At 39.1% G+C, this 16,375-nt stretch overlaps 1 long non-coding RNA gene across 1 annotated transcript; it reads right to left on the bottom strand.

Annotated features, from left to right (window-relative positions):
- Window positions 1–10,208: 10,208 nt before the first annotated feature.
- Window positions 10,209–15,429, bottom strand: LOC136009966 (uncharacterized). Its single transcript, XR_010610716.1, has 3 exons — window positions 15,357–15,429; window positions 12,364–12,441; window positions 10,209–10,283 (listed from the first exon to the last, which is right to left on the bottom strand). It is a non-coding gene; the product is annotated as an uncharacterized LOC136009966 (long non-coding RNA).
- Between the last annotated feature and the right edge of the window lie 946 nt (window positions 15,430–16,375).

The raw sequence follows: 16,375 nt of genomic DNA, 5'->3' as shown, positions 1-16,375 counted from the left end.
CAAACAACCCCCCCCCCCAAAAAAAGAAAAAAATAATAAACAAAATGAATACCAACCAAACCCAGCAAATCCCAGAAACTCCAAAGAGACTTAAAGCACTTTTGCGTCAGGCTTTTTACAAACATTACAGAAAGAGATTCTCCAGGGCAAAGAGCTTATAATCAAACACTCTGCTCCTAGAGGATTTGGGCACACACACTGTAAGCAGCACAACTGCTGTCAAGGCTGGCAAACAAAGTACTTATTCAGATAGATATAAATGGATTTGATTACAGTTTCGCTGAACTAAATTTAAACCACTCAAATTCTGTGCGTGTAAAAGCAGAAAAGTTCTGGGCTGACAACAATCTCAGCTTCCCAACAGCTTTGCAGATGTGACTGTTTTGGGTGCTATTGGCAATAGAGTGCTTTTAGCATAAGGCACTAGGGCCTGTACACATGGAAGAGAATGAAGTGGACTGTTTCCAGGCCTTTTGTGGTTTAGTTCTTGCAAGCCACGATAGGTCATTTGAAAAAAGCCCTTAGCCAAATACCAAATCAGCCTCCATCCCAGTCTGGCTGGATAATGTACATTAAGAAAACAAACAAGCCTTATAGAAAAAGCCTTCTGCACTGTTCAAAGCCATGTGAGGAATGATGCTGTCAGAATCAGCAGTCTCCCTGTTTGCTCATAGTGGGGCTGCCTCTCTTGACATGCTGCTGCCTGCGTGGGTAGAGGTGGCTGGGCTTGCCAGCTAATTATTCAAAGAGACATGGATTATGATGGAGAACAAAACAGCAGACCTATAAGTAATGTTAGGGAAGGGCCTTCTGTATCCAATATACTCTAGATGAGATCGTAGGGTTCTTTCATTTAAAAATTTGCACCTCACTGGTTGCCAGTATGGACTATACCCCTAACAGGGCAAATATTAGTCACACAAATACAGGACTAGGAGTACATAATAAAAATTACCAAATTCCCATCAAAATATTTCATATTAATGCCTTAGCTCTCTTTTCATTTTAAAAGCTTTAATATTTTAAAAGATAAGCCAGACTTTTATTTTGAAGTTCTTAACAGAAATGCTCTGGTGTATTCTCCCTGCCACAATCCTCAGGTAGCTACACATCCCAGCATGCGAATGACTTAGATGAGGAACATGATGCCTTGAGCTAAAAGAAAAGACATCAACAGAATTTTTAGTCTTTCCATATTAGTATTTTCCCTATTAGTCTCCTTGCTGGAAAAGCATTCTGAACTTGAACCTTATTACAGAAACTAAATGAATAATTTTCAAGTATTCTGTAAGAGGTTTGTGTGAATCCCGACAATATTTTATTTTTCCAATCAATAAAATGGGGATTCTAGAAATAAATCAATAATATAGGCACTGCGATAGCGACAGCATACCACAGTTGAAGAGGTTGAAGAGACACACTCAGGGTACAGCTGCCCCAGAATTACACTATTACTGCTCTGTACGGTTTGGAAAAGCAAGGAAGTGCCACAAGAGCAGCTCTGAGATAAATAAATCATATGCACACTAAAAATCCCAATCCTCATGTTAAATGATTCTTGGATGAATTGTAAGGTTTATTTGAATAACACAAATAATGCCAATGTCTGAAACCATGTCCCCATATACTCTAAACAAAAGTCATAAAATCTTAAGTTTTGTACTGGCAGGACCACTGGCTTCACTGTAATTTTTAACACACTGCAGAAAGCTTATCAGTTTCTTGTAAAAAATTTTTCTCCACAAAAGCAAATGCAGAGTGGGATTTGAAAGCAAAAATACCATGGACTGGCAGTAAAAAATGCCAATAAGCAGATTGTGAACCTCTTCACACAAACATGAGTTCACTCATCCAAACTAGTTTAATGCAAGCCTATATTGTCACTGCACTGAGTCACGTAGCAGATAATTTTTCTGTTCAGAAGTGGAGACAAAGTATCAAGGGTAATGTAGGTATTTTTCTCCCCACCCTCCCTGCTCCTCCCCCGACAAAAAAGGGACAGCAGCATATTGGAGAGATGTAAAAAACAAAACAAAAAAAACCCACCAACAAACCAGAATGAAAAAAGAGGACAAATTATTAAAGACTTGGAAAGGAAGCAATTTCTGAGAAAAAAATAAAATACCTAGCATAAGGGATGAGTAAGAAAATATGTAACTGTCAACACTTACTGGACAGATTTAACAACGATAATGTATTTAGGAGATGGATAACAAAAAGCAAGAAAATACAGCTGAAAAAAAGAAATATTTAAATCGGATACATAACGTAAGGTGGGAAGTCTTAGTGAAAATCGAGACTGTGAATATTATTTCATGACCAGGTTTAACTGAGAGTACCAAAATGCTGCTGAAAGGATAGACACACTATTCCCTCTACCCCCAGTCACTCCTATAATATTTATTCTGTGCAAGCAGACCAGAGAGCACTCTCATGTCTTCTAATACAGGCCCTAAACATTGTTCATGCAGTACTTCTACCATCTCCTGTTACAGCTGTCCTTTTCTTGTAGAGGCTGAGGAGGCTGCTCTCTAAGGGCTCACAGAGCACATGCTATTTCTCCTTTCTGAGCACTTTAATCACCTTGTGATTATACAGTATGAATATTTTTCTCATGAGCTAACAAAAGTCAATTGGTCATCATTTTAAGGCCCAGTTAAGATTAAACTTGGCTAGGGATGTGAGAGATAACAGGAAGAGATTCTATAGGTACATTGTAAAAAAAAAAAAGACAGACTAGGGACAATGTGGGCCCTCTCCAAAAGCTATCAGAACTGGCAACACAGGATTTGGAGAAGGCTGAGGTTCTTAATGACTTCTTTGCCTCGGTCTTCACTGGCAAATGCTCTGACCACACCACCCAAGTCTTGGCAGGCAGATGCAGGGGCTGTGAGAATGAAGACCTTGGGCACACTGTAGGAGAGGATCTGGTTCAAGATAGTCTTAAGAACCAGAATGTGCACAAGTCCATGGGACCTGATGAAGTCCATCCGTAGGCCCCGAAGGAGCTGGTGAATGAAGTTGCTAAGCCACTGGCCATCATATTTGAAAAATCATGGCAGTCAGGTGAAGTTCCCGATGACTGGAAAAAGGGAAATATAACCCCCATTTTCAAGAAGGGGAAAATGGATGACCCAGGGAACTACAGACCAGTCAGTCTCACCTCTGTGCCTGGCAAAATCTTGGAGCAGATTCTCCTGGAAGGTATGCTAAAGCACATGAAAAACAACAAGGTGCTTGGTGACAGCCAGCATGGCTTCACTAAGGGGAAATCCTGCCTGACCAATTTGGTGGCCTTCTATGATGGGGCTACAGAACTGATGGACAAGGGTAGAGCAGTTGTTGTCATCTACCTGGACTTGTGCAAAGTGTTTGACACTGTCCCACACAACATCCTTGTGTCTAAATTGGAGACATCAATTTGATGGATGGACCACTCGGTGGATAAAGAACTGGCTGGATGGCCGCATGCAAAGAGTTGCAGTCAATGGCTCAATGTCCGGCTGGAGACCAGTAACGAGTGGTGTCCCTCAGTGATCGGTGTTGGGACAAGTCTTGTTCAACATCTTTGTCGGTGACATGGACAGTGGGATTGAGTGCGCCCTCAGCAAGTTTGCCAATGACACCAAGCTGTGTGGTCCGGTTGATAGGCTGGAGGGAAGGGATGCCATCCAGAGGGACCTTGACACGCTTGTGAGGTGGGCTGATGCCGACCTGATGAAGTTTAACAAGTGCAAGGTCCTACACCTGGGTCGGAGCAATCCCAGGCACAGCTACAGATTGGGCAGAGGAGAGATTCAGAGCAGCCCTGCAGAGAAGGACTTGGGGGTTTTGGTTGATGAGAAAATGAACATTAGCCGGCAGTGTGCGCTCGCAGCCCAGAAAGCCAACCGTATCCTGGGCTGCATCAAAAGGTGCGTGACCAGCAGGTCGAAGGAGGTGATCCTGCCCCTCTACTCTGCTCTTGTGAGATCTCACCTGGAGTATTGTGTGCAGTTCTGGTGTCCTCAACATAAAAAGGACATGGAACTGCTGGAACAAGTCCAGAGGAGGACCACAAGGATGATCAGGGGACTGGAGCACCTCCCGTATAAAGGCAGGCTGAGGAAGTTGGGGCTGTTCAGCCTGGAGAAGAGAAGGGTGCGTGGAGACCTCATAGCAGCCTTCCAGTATCTGAAGGGGGCCTACAGGGATGCTGGGGAGGGACTCTTCATTAGGGACTGTAGTGATAGGACAAGGGGTAATGGGTTAAAACTTAAACAGGGGAAGTTCAGATTGAATAGAAGGAAGAAGTTCTTTCCTGTCAGGGTGGTGAGGCACTGGAATGGTTTGCCCAGGGAAGCTGACAATGCTCCACCCTTGGCAGTGTTCAAGGCCAGGCTGGACAGAGACCTGGGTGAGATGGTTTAGTGTGAAGTGTCCCTTCCCATGGCAGGGGGGTTGGAACTAGATGATCTTGAGGTCCTTTCTAACCCAAACTATTCTATGATTCTATGATTTTGATTAGTAATCAAAAAAGAATGTGTCTTCTTAAGTCAAGAGGTAAGAAATCATTGTAGTAAAAGACAAAATATAAAATTTATGATTGCCTTTCTTGACAATAAGAACACATAAGGCTTAAGTGAGAGAGGAGTATAAGCAAACACTGAAGTTATAAATTAAACAATATCCTACATCATTCATATACTGGAAAACAGGTCCTCTGTTAGAGAAAAGGCATCATAATAAATATTCTGTGACTTATGATGAAAGTATTCAATGAGGAAGAAGGTGAAAGGAGAAAAAATCCCTCATTAAGGAAGGAAACTGGAACTTCAATGTCATTTCAATCTTCAAATCTCTTCCTACAGAGTGTTTACTGGAAAAACCTAAAAGAGAGTGAACAAATAATAATCTTACCACCACCATCTAGAAAGAGCACACCACAAACCTTGTCTCTTCCAGTCAGGCAGCCTCAGTAATGAAGCAAATTAAACTAGACATCTTCATGCCCAAAGAAACAATTTTCTTAAGGAGTAGAGTGGTGGGGTTGCTCTGATTCTTGAGAAAAGCCACTTAGCATTAAACCTTGTTGGAAGAAGCATTATGGCATCACATAGATGTGGTAAAATCTGTAATTTTATTTGGCATAAAGAGTCAGGGACAGACAAAAAGCAAAGACAAGTTAGTACCCTACACATTTAGCCACAAGAATGTGGGCAAATCAGTTCAAGGCTCACAAAAGTAGTCTCCAGGCAAAACCAAAATAAACAAAAAAACCCAACCCTTCTTAAAATTTCTTCATCAAGTTAGTGCTTCAAGTTGCACTATGTGTTCAATAAAAAGCCTTTAACTTCTAGATAAAGCTCATCTTAACAAGCATCCACACTGAATCAAGCTGAGATTTAAGATGTACATTCAAAAGTTGCAGTGTGAGCAATGTGAATATACAACATCTAAATAAAATTAAAGTATATATATATATAAAAAAAAATCATTGATTTTACAGTTCTCCTGCTCACATTTAACCACCAGAGCAAACCAATAAAAAGGACAATCTCTTCAACCATTCTGTCCCTATTACAAGATCTTATTCCCCTCTCTGCTGGAACAAGAAATGAAAGTGCACTAGAAGGGCTCCACAAACTTTTCAAAGAAAGACAAGAATATTTAATCTCTTCTTTCTACTGTTGGATTCATAAGGTTATATTTCTGGGCACAACATATATTAAAAAAGAGGTATAAATAAAAATGCAAGTTATGTTTGATTTCCAAGAGCTAATCTTTACTGCTTACATACATCTCATCCATTAAAGTGGAAATTTTATGAGAGAGAAAGATAAATAAAACCCATCACCACCAACAGAGAAATAAATATTTGTATACATTTTACATTGCTTGATGTATGCTTTTCACTGATTCTAAATGTCAGGATTTTAACACTTCTTCCAGCAGTTCATCACTGTAGGTATATAAAGTCCTACTGAACAAGGTTTCTTCAGAGTTGATTTAGCTATAGCTTTTTCAGCTATTCGATATCATGTTCACTTCTTAGCAGAACTCCTCCAGGTTAAAAATTACTCATATTGTTGTTATCTTTGTTGATAATTGTCTTCCTTCCTTCAATTTTTCCTTCTAAAAGCTCCATTAAATGTGCTTGTGACTCTGACCTGCAGAACTTGCCATTAGCACTCCCTGAAAACTTCCTGCCAAATTTCTTTCACAAGATTCAGTAATTTCTTACAACCTAGACTCCCTGTGCACATAACTTAAAACTGAACAGCACAATGTGGATGCATCTGAAGGCAAATACAACAATTTGAAAAGGAATACTGTTCTTCATTTCAGCTTAATTTTGACTTAAGTTGCTTCATAAAAAACATCTGGAAGGACTTTTTTTTTCCCTGCTTACTCAGCAGTGCATCTGAGAAAGTATCAAATGCTTTTTTTCTCTCTTCAGTTTTACACAGAATTAGCACTATCTCTTTCCAGGGGAAAACCAATTTATTTATGCTACTATTAGTAATGAAATCTCTCCAACACTCAGGGGGAGAAGTGTAGCCCAATGACAAGAAATGACAGAAGAAAACAGTCAAGCTCAGTTCCTGATGCAGAAGAAAAGAGATTTATTTATATGAGATACTAAATGCTGTCATCTTCTGATAGTGCTCTTACAAATCCAGTGCAGACAAAGGACTTACTGTTCTTCACAGTAGTGAAATTACATCTTTCTGTAGTATCAGAGTTGAGTATACTAATATCATGCTGTCCTCACATATCAGAGACAGGATTTTTATTCTTTCTTAGTGTCATATCGGTATTTTCAAAACAATAACAACTTATTATGCTTTCTTATTAAGATGCCTGCTCCCCAGTTAACCATCTAGCACCTGTAAATCAGGGTTCAAACATTTGGAATTATAAAGATGTCACAGTGCACAGAGAGTGCAAGTATCTTACTTATGTGAACCCTCACTCCCATTTGTCTTTCTCATTAACAGTTTGCAATCGCTCATAAACAGAGACATGCAGACTTTTACTGCAATACCCTATTCTATGAGGTCCCACAGTAAGCATATCTAACAGCACAGGTTCAGGCACATCTCACATTTTACTTCCCTATTTTAGTGAGTTTTGTAAGGCCTGTTGCTTACACGCTGAAATAGTAACATCACAGAACTTACTTGTGCCTCTCGGGCATAAGACTTCATTAAAAATAAGGTATGTCTTATTCCAGTGCTCCTACTGTTTTGTGGAGGAACGAATGTAAAAAAAATCCCCACCCTGCCTCACACTTAAAAAAAAAAATAAAAATTTTCCACATAGTATTCCAAGAAGGAAATTCCTGCACTGAAGAGAGGGCAAAGGAAGACCCCAATCACTGCTATGGATGCTCACAAGCCTTCTCACTCTCATCTTAAATCCCTAGTGGAGAGACAAAAAGATTAATTAGGTGCAAAAGAGAGGAATAGTTAATAATCTTGTGTATCTTATTTCAGAAGATACCATTCTGAAGTGATCCACACCAAGATTTTACCGTCAGATTATGTGCCTTTTACGTCAGTCAACACTAAGAAAAATCTCTCACTCCTAATACAAGCATGGTTGACAATGGATGCGCCTTCTGTGTATCGTTAATTTTTTGCTTAACATGAGTTTTAGGTATCTTTTGACACGCATACTCACTATACTAGCCAGGTTATATAGCTTTTTCTGTGCATTAAGTATCTCAAAATACTGCTTCAGCCTTTCAGTACTTGCCTTCTTCCTTGACTTTGTCTTTAAGGTCTGTCTTGATACTAATACTTCATTCAGTTGATTTTTTTACTGCTCAGATTTTATCCTGAGCACCTTGGACTAGCCTGTCTTAATCTTTGTACTCAGCTTCCGCGAGTTGCTTAGGTCAGCTCAGGGCCTATTTGTGCACCTGGTCTGATCTCTGCTTCCCTCAGCAAAATAGTACCATTCTCACCTCTGCTTCATACATGGTATAAAATTTGAAATCATCCAATCATTTTCAATTTGTTTAATACTGTTAAAACAGACATCCAAGGCTACATATCCCAACTGTCTTGACTGATTCCAGCATGCAGGACTGTACAACACATAGAAGCTTCCACATGCTGTCGCCCTTTCAAATGATTTTTCCTGCCTTTATGCACATAGGCCACAAGATGTTAAATAACATTTACAGTAGCACTAGAAAAGAATGACCCTTTGTACCACATCAGAGTAAAAGAAAGGAAAGTAAATTTAATATTGCCTAGAAAGCAAGAACTGAGTTACAGAAAGAACAAACGCAAGATGCCTATACTTCTAGGAGATATTACTATGTCCATAATAATAATGTGATGTAATCATAAATATTCATATATTCACTATAATCATAACTGCTCCACTGAAACCTTTATTTTCCTATACAAAGGTATGTGGCAAATGCTACCTATTAGAACAGGCCAATTTGAACAACGTAGTTTAATAGCACTCTCTTTCATGTGGAAAACTTGACCAGAAGTCCTGTTACAGTCTCAGAAAGATGGTAGACGTAACTGAAATATTCTTGTTTCATGATCCCTCTGTATGAAGCTCCTTGCTGGCTTAGATACTGCAGTAAAATGCAAAAATACATCATGCTGAAAAGAATGGCATTTCACTTCTCATTCTTGAGAGATGTAAAGATCAAGATTCAGGCATCCTAAATATTTGTCTCTATAATGGAGAGTGAGTGATTAATCACAGTGATCTTTGCTCTCTTGAGTTAGAGGGGTGACCATCCATTGTTATCAGCTGTGTTCTGACTGGAAGCCACCATCCCTTGAAATCACATAAGGGCTATTTGTGGTGAATTATAATGTTGGAATGATTATTAACATACTCATAAGACAGTCTTACCAACAAGCTAGCCAGCTGCAATTTTTCCATTTGAAAATAACTGACCAGTTAAAAAGTTACCCAGTTTGAGTCAGTCACGCCATGATCCGGGAAATTTCACCAAGACATTTAACACATGTTGCTGAGGCTCTCTCTGTTCACACGTTCACAAAATGATGTTGTTTTCTGTGCCTATTCAAATATTCCTGCTAAGATGGAGCCATAACAGTTACATGTGGCTGTGATTCAGAGCTCCCAGAACACTGGCTAAAGAGAAAAGGTTATAAAACCTTCAGTTCCATTTCACTGGCTCTGGTCTATCCATGTAGAAAAACAAGCGGAATCCTACTCTGAAATACATCATCTAAGTCAGTAATAATTACTTAAGCTCAAGCAAAAGGTCTTTTATTAAAACTTAACATTAAAACCTTTGTTTCTGCACCCTTCCCCTGCAATGTATCCACAAGGACATTTATTAGCTGTCAGCTAATGAATGTTCTGGGTATACAAACACAGAACAGATGGTACCCTAATGCAGACAGGTAATGTGCATTTCTGGATCACCTTTAAACATATCTATGAGCATTAAGTTGCTTTGTTAATTCTAGTCCTGTCATTACAGTTACAAACTTCTGACTTCTTTTCCTGATTCTCTCTCTATAGGAGCGAGGAGGTCTACATAGGGTTTCTCTAAATTTCCCATTTACAAAGAATAGTTTAACCAAAAAAAGCCACTTCCACAGGACTGTAGTGTACATCAAATAGCTTCAGAATGACTGAGCTTCAAGAGTTACAAGCACTAACGATAAGCAGAGAGTGATCAAGTAAATTCTCATTTTAAAACATAGACTAAATAAAAAAATATTTAGAAGACAGAAACATTTTCTAAAGCAAAAGCTAAATGCAAAGAGAAAGAGAAAGGGAAGGAGAAGGAGAAGGAGGGAGAGGGAGGGAGAGGGATGGAGAGGGAGGGAGAAAATCGAGGGTTAAAAAAAGAAAAAAGCAAAAACAAACACCCCCCCCCCCAAAAAAAAAAAATCCTAAACCTAAGCGCGGCATGCCAAAGCTGGTTGAACATTTCTAGCCAGTTGGCTATAAAATAGAAGCTGAAGTTAGCCAAGTAGTTGAGAGTAAAATGAAAAACAGGTGCTGCCTATGTTTGGGTATTTTTATTATCTACTGAATAGTGCCCCCAAAACTGTGTTCCTAAGGACATCAAGTCATTTGGGGACAGATTATAGAACAGGTGCTGCCCCTGAAAGCTCCTGGCTGGTCTCTTTGGAAAAGGAGTTCTGAAAGGCCATGCTGGTTGTGCTGACTTGCATATGCCCACTCATGGATGTGGTGGTCCAGTAATCCCAGAATTCAGCTGTGTTTGCCCACAGTGGTGATGGGCAGGTCAGAAGGTAAAACCTGTTGACTGCAGTCTTTACCTGCCAACATGCAATCGTGACAGATGCGGGCTAAGGACTCTTGCAAAGATAACTAAAAAACCGTGTAAGTTAGAAATAGAAATAGACACAGCTGTACATGAGAGTGGGGTGAAAGGAGGTAGGACTAGAGGATGTACAGAGGTCCTTGCCAACCAAAATTATTCTGCAGTTCTAAACTGGACCATGAAAAGAGTTTGTAGACATTCACTCCTGCTGTTCATATATCTGGTGACAGGCGCACTGACTGCTTAAAGGGATTTTCAAGCAAGCTATTACTGAATAAAGGGCTAAATCCTAAAAGTACATTTTCATTTATTTATGGTTGGTAATACGGTATGTCATAACCATCCAATTTTCTTAGCACTTAAGATTATCTGAAAGAGGACTATTTAAGCAGAAGCTATACACCTGTAAGTATTTCTGTCTGACTTTCTACAAACATGTAACAAGGGATGGAAATGCACAACATGCCATTAGTGGGAAGTGATGCTTCTCAGCAGATGTCATACAATTACCATTCTCTGTTACGAGGCACAGAGATGTCAGCTTTGCTTTTATAAGATGCTTGGCTCATGCATCAGATTCTAAAGTTTGAGGGTTTTTTTAAAGTAAGCAGGAGTATGTTCATCAATTGCCAAATTGCCTACACTTAAGTTTTAACATTTAAAAATCATTAATTTTATACGTATTCCTTCTTTGAATTAATTTGTTCTCACCAATAAGCAGTATAGATCAGAATGCTAGTACCATGCTATGGTAAATCCCCCCAATGGGAAAAATAGCTAGAAAGGTCAAAAGCTTCTAGAGATTAATCTAAACAATTTAATTATAGATCGGGGAGGGGGGGGGAGTGGTGGGCTGGAGTGGGGGTGGGGGAAGAAAATGTAACAGCCCTGTAACATAGCAGACAAAAATAGAATGAAGGGGAGAGGAACATCATAGAATATCCCTCTACCTTATTTTCCTGTATGATTTATAATATGTACTTTTGGTCCACATGGAACACTTGGAAAGCAGTTACGTTTATTATTTGGAAAACCAGCTGCACTGGAGGGTAGTATCATTACGTGGTCTGAATGATAATGAATGTACATAGTACTTTCTTCTCCATTTGACTTATGACTTATCAATTATACTTTTCCTCCAAACTTTTTCAAAGTACTTCAGAACCAACTATTTTTTACTGGATCCTGCCCTGTTTCCTGCCAAAGAGCACTGAAACAAAAGCTGTTGCCTCCAGCCTTTGCCACTGCTAAGCAGTGTAAGGTGAGCACACGTACCACAGCCAGAGGTATGGCAGAAAGCATACTTTACCTCCATGCCTCACTAAATAATACATTGGCAAGGCAAGCACACAAGAGATTTGGTGTCTTGTAACTACTATCAGACGTGTGTCTATCGAGCTTCATGTTTGTTAGTCAAATGAGACTGATGAATTAGAGAACGTTTAAATTTGTTTTCCTCTAAACAGGCACACAATGAGCACGGCAGAGTCACAACTGGATAACTTGGCTGAGAAGAACACAGCGGTAAGATAAGCTCAGCACAAACATACAATTTAATGTCTTTTTTCTTTTTCTAATAGGCTGTCTACTGTGGGGCTTGATACTGCTCACGTAATAAATGAGGGGATAAAAGGAAAGAAAGTAAGCATGTCTTCCTCAAGTCCCATGAATATGAATAATGCACTTTCTAGTCATCTCTTCTTAAATGAGAAAACATGTTGATTTTGCAGGTAAAAGATAAGAATTAGTGTTCCAATGTGATTTACCTCAAAATACTGGAAGCTTTTTACATTTGCTAGAATAGGGGTCTGCCATAATTTACAGTTGAAACAACATTTCTTAAAGTTTTTTTATTTGACTATTATATTTGTCTCAAGTTAAATGCTTGCGTGTTAAATGACAGCCCAAATTAATCTGTTTTCTCAAAATATGACCAGGAATTTGGAAGTGCTTTACAATTTGTAGTAATCAAGAACTATTGTAACTCGTTTCATAAACTTATCCGAGCTGCTTTTGTTAAGAAGTGTCTGAAATGTAAATGAAGAAATGTTACAGATACTTGAGGCTCTGCTTACCTGCAGAAGAAACTGCAAGCTTTTAAAGCAACGGTGTCCGAAGTGTGTCCATAGCTATCATGTGCACATTTAAAGTCCCTAGGGGAAAAGAGATTATTCAGTAAAGTGGCCAGTGAATACTGCAATTGGACTAGATGATTGTTGTGTTGAGCGTGTACTTCCAACTGCACTATTTTGTTCTATTATTGACTACATCAGAGAACTTAGGCAGCTACCGATCCTCTCTTTTATCCACCTGCTTCTCTGCCCAGCATTACGATAAACTAAGGGGTCATTTGCTTTTTGTTCTGTAGCCTCCTCTGGACCCTGGGGGTTGTTCTTCATGGGAAATGCATTGGGTTGAATGATATACAGTCCTTGTTTCAAACCTATTGGTCATCCTCTCATAATTTAGCCCAAGAAGGCCTATGCGTCCTCATGCCAGGGATTCTTGCAGTGCACATTTACTGGAACCAGACATTAAGGGTGAGATAGAAGGGGAGCTGTTGGAGGCAACAGCTGGATGAAGTGGTATGAGAGATCACGGAAAGGACTTCTCAAATCCCGTCCTCACAAGAATTTTGTTTGGGGTTTTTGGTTGGGTTTTTTTTGCTGCTGCTTTTTTTGTTGTTGTTGGCTGGTTGTGGTTTTCTGTGGGTTTGTTATTTATTTGTTTAGGGTTTGGTTTTGGGTTGTTTGGGTTCTTTCTGTTAATTGAGAAGGAAATCCAGCTCAATATGCAGTGGCAAATGGCAACTGCTTGACAACAGTCTGTTTCCTACTGTCAAGAGAGGACTTATCAGTACACTATGCACGATTATACCATCCCACAGGGATACAGCTAAATGAACATAGCAACACCGTTCATGAATAGTTCTACAAATAAACTGTGTCAGTTTACTATTTTTACAATTTCTGTTTATTTGTTTGCTAGTGAACCAATGAAAGACTTTGCATGTAAGAAACATTTAAGATAGCAAGAGTATGATGAAAATGCAGGAAGCCATTTTGGCAAAGGAATACACAGAAGAATTGATACAGTTTTTCTGAACAGCTCTTTTAATTACTTGCATGAATATATTCACCCACAAATTGAATAAATAGTCTGTGAACAGTAGAAGAGGGCTTATCTCATTTAAAGCACAAGGAAGAATACTACCATTTGAATGATCCTACTGTAAAGACAGATTAATCAACAGCTTGAGGTTTAAAAAAACCCTGAAAGTTACTGGATATCTGCAATTTTCAAGTGTACAAAATCTACAGGCCTTTCTGTAGCTTTTTGATCAGCAAAAGTATACATTGCTAAGATTTATTACATGCAATGAAGAATTACTGTAGGCTTCTTATGAAATAAGTGGGAGAGAGATCCAAAAGATCCCAGAGAAGAAACACACACACAAAAGAGTAAAGCCTACAGTTTGATTGCAATGTTTGAATGCTGTACTATTGCTGGCCTCATAAAACAAACACAGTCATGCAAGAGGTTTGTAAGTAGCATTCACAAAGACCTAATTTTGAAGGCTATATAGCATTTTAGTTAGTTCCTTCACAAAAATCCACCATCACTACCTGCCACAATGACTGCTCACCTAACTGAATTTGTTTGGTACTGCATTCTTCCTCATCCTTCCCAAACACACCAATTTTGGCCACAGAAGCACACTTGTGTCTCCCAGGCCAAGGAAAATGAGAGGGCAATGCTCCCTACAGAGTTTTAACCTGGCTGAAACCTTTATCCTTGTTCATATAAGGATACATCATTTTTATAGGCTCTTACTTGCCTGTTATGAGCAGAGGCCTGGTGCAATGGGACTGAAAACATCAGAGTAACGGACAAATTCTGTCTTGCCACAAGACCCATACATGGGCAGGCTCCTATTCTGCAGCTCTTGGGAAGAGGATAGTAAGAGACCCACCAGTGTGAATTTGCCTGTGATTTCAGCAAATTGGATAGTGTAGTTTGGTTATTGCTGCTAGGAGAGAGTAAATCAAGATAAATTTGGGGGAGAAGTGAATAGCCCAAAGGACAAATACAGCCAGATAGCCAAAAGCTAAAAATAGCACACACAAAAGAGAGGGGGGAAAAAAGATAATTGACAAAAGCAACACTATCTACTCTCCCATTCACCTAATCAAGATAATTTTACAGATGACCAGTAGAAGTTAAAAAGTACACTCAGCAGAGCCAGTATGATGCCATAAGTGATGTAGCTCACAGTCTAAATCTGCGCTTATTTCCTCTGTTTTCTTCCTTTATATTCACAAAAGCTAAGGCTCTACAAAGCTCAGGAAACAATTAAAATAACTGGCAATCCTAAATATTCAATATTTATCCAATATTTTACTTTAAATAAATTCTCGTTATTACTCTACACTGATTTAAACTACAATGAGCAGGTAGAGAAGGAAATTAGAAGATCAGAGACTGGTTTTGGAGATAGTGGTAATAAAATATGAAACCACAAATGACCTCTAGGACACACCAAATTCTGATTTGGGTGCTAGGGGTAGTTCATTGTCTTGTTGTTTGGGGGTTTGTTTATTTGTTTGTTTTCCCCAGTTTCCAGCACTTTCATTAAAACATATGTTTAGGAATTAGCTTAAAATCAGGTTTAGGCCTACATTCAAATTTATTCCTAACACAAATGCAGATGGCACAATGTTACTGGGGATGAGGGAGAAGGGAAGGGAAGAAGCAGTGCAGCAAATCTCCACCTTTATAAACCACTGAATCTCCACACAATTTCACCTCAGACAAGTCAATGCAAACAAAACAAATGTGTTTGTTTTATCTGTTGTCTAGCAGCCATAGGTCCTGCAGTAGAAAAGGGTAGAAGAAGTTACCATTCTCAGTTAAAGGTATTTTGAGAGCTGTGAGGGAGATGGAGGTGAACTCCAAACTATTTCTGAATGATGGCATAACACCTACCCTGACGCATACTGAAACAAAAGGACCCACTAGCAATGAAGCAAAACGTAGGAGAATGGGGATATTGCATAAGCACACTTACCTGAGTTAGTAAAAGACTGCCTCATAGTTCAAAATCAATCCTTAGATGCAGTGTAACTCAGGAACATTTCTAACATACAACCATAAGTTAGGTTGAAAATTCTTGTGACTGGTGAATTCAACAGCTGTTCTTCATTTTGAGTTAAAAGTCAGACCCATTTAGGATCTTGGATGGAATCAGACAGCTTAAAACAGCAGGTATACATGATAGAAGAAGGAAGGGTGTTACTCTTTTGCTTGCAGGAAAGGAAAGCATCGAGGTCAATTAGCAGGATGTTAGCCATAGTCACAACACAGAACTGCCAAAAAGCTAAGGAAAGGACAAGTCTAGGGCCACTTTCTGGCTGGAAAGAAGGTGAAAGCTGTGAGCAAAGAAACTCTTTCTTGTTCTGTTCAAGGAAGGAGAATTAACAAGTGCTTCTCCTATGCTTTGTTTTTTTTTTCTCCTAAACAAAGGATTAAATCAACACTAATTCTGGCCAAATATTATCTCAAAAAAATCCCAAGCCTAACTCCCAATGTTGCATATTTAAGCTCAAACAAATATCAGCATGTAAGAATAGTTAAATACATAACAAACTCTCTTGCCAAGAAGAGAGGGAGTAATTAATTGATATTTTAGCTGGTAGCTGGGTCTCAGTTCTTGTTAACATTTCTCTCTCCTGTTTTAAAAGCAAGTTCTTTCTACTCAAATTCTTTTTGAATGAGAGATGAAAACTTCTATTTGAGCATTTGCTACAGGGCAGAGAAACCTCAAAATCAAACCTTTTGGGAGCTGCTTTCAGGAAATGGGTAGCAGATTTCAGCAACTGGTGCAAAATGATAGAATAGCAATTTTCCTTCACAAGCATACTGTAAGAAAGATGGAATGAGCCTTTGTGAGAACAGAGCCAATTGATCAGAAAGATTTGATATCAACCCTTAGTAATTTACCTGCCAGAAGAGTTACAGTGCAATTAGGAGCACTGTACTGCAAGATGTGTTTCCAGACTATCCAAGTACTTTCACAGCTAATGCAGT

The sequence above is a fragment of the Lathamus discolor genome, chromosome 3 (assembly GCF_037157495.1).
Source record: "Lathamus discolor isolate bLatDis1 chromosome 3, bLatDis1.hap1, whole genome shotgun sequence".
NCBI lineage: Eukaryota > Metazoa > Chordata > Aves > Psittaciformes > Psittacidae > Lathamus > Lathamus discolor.
Note: the sequence above shows the minus strand (reverse complement) of the source record. Positions and strands in the feature narration are given on the sequence as shown.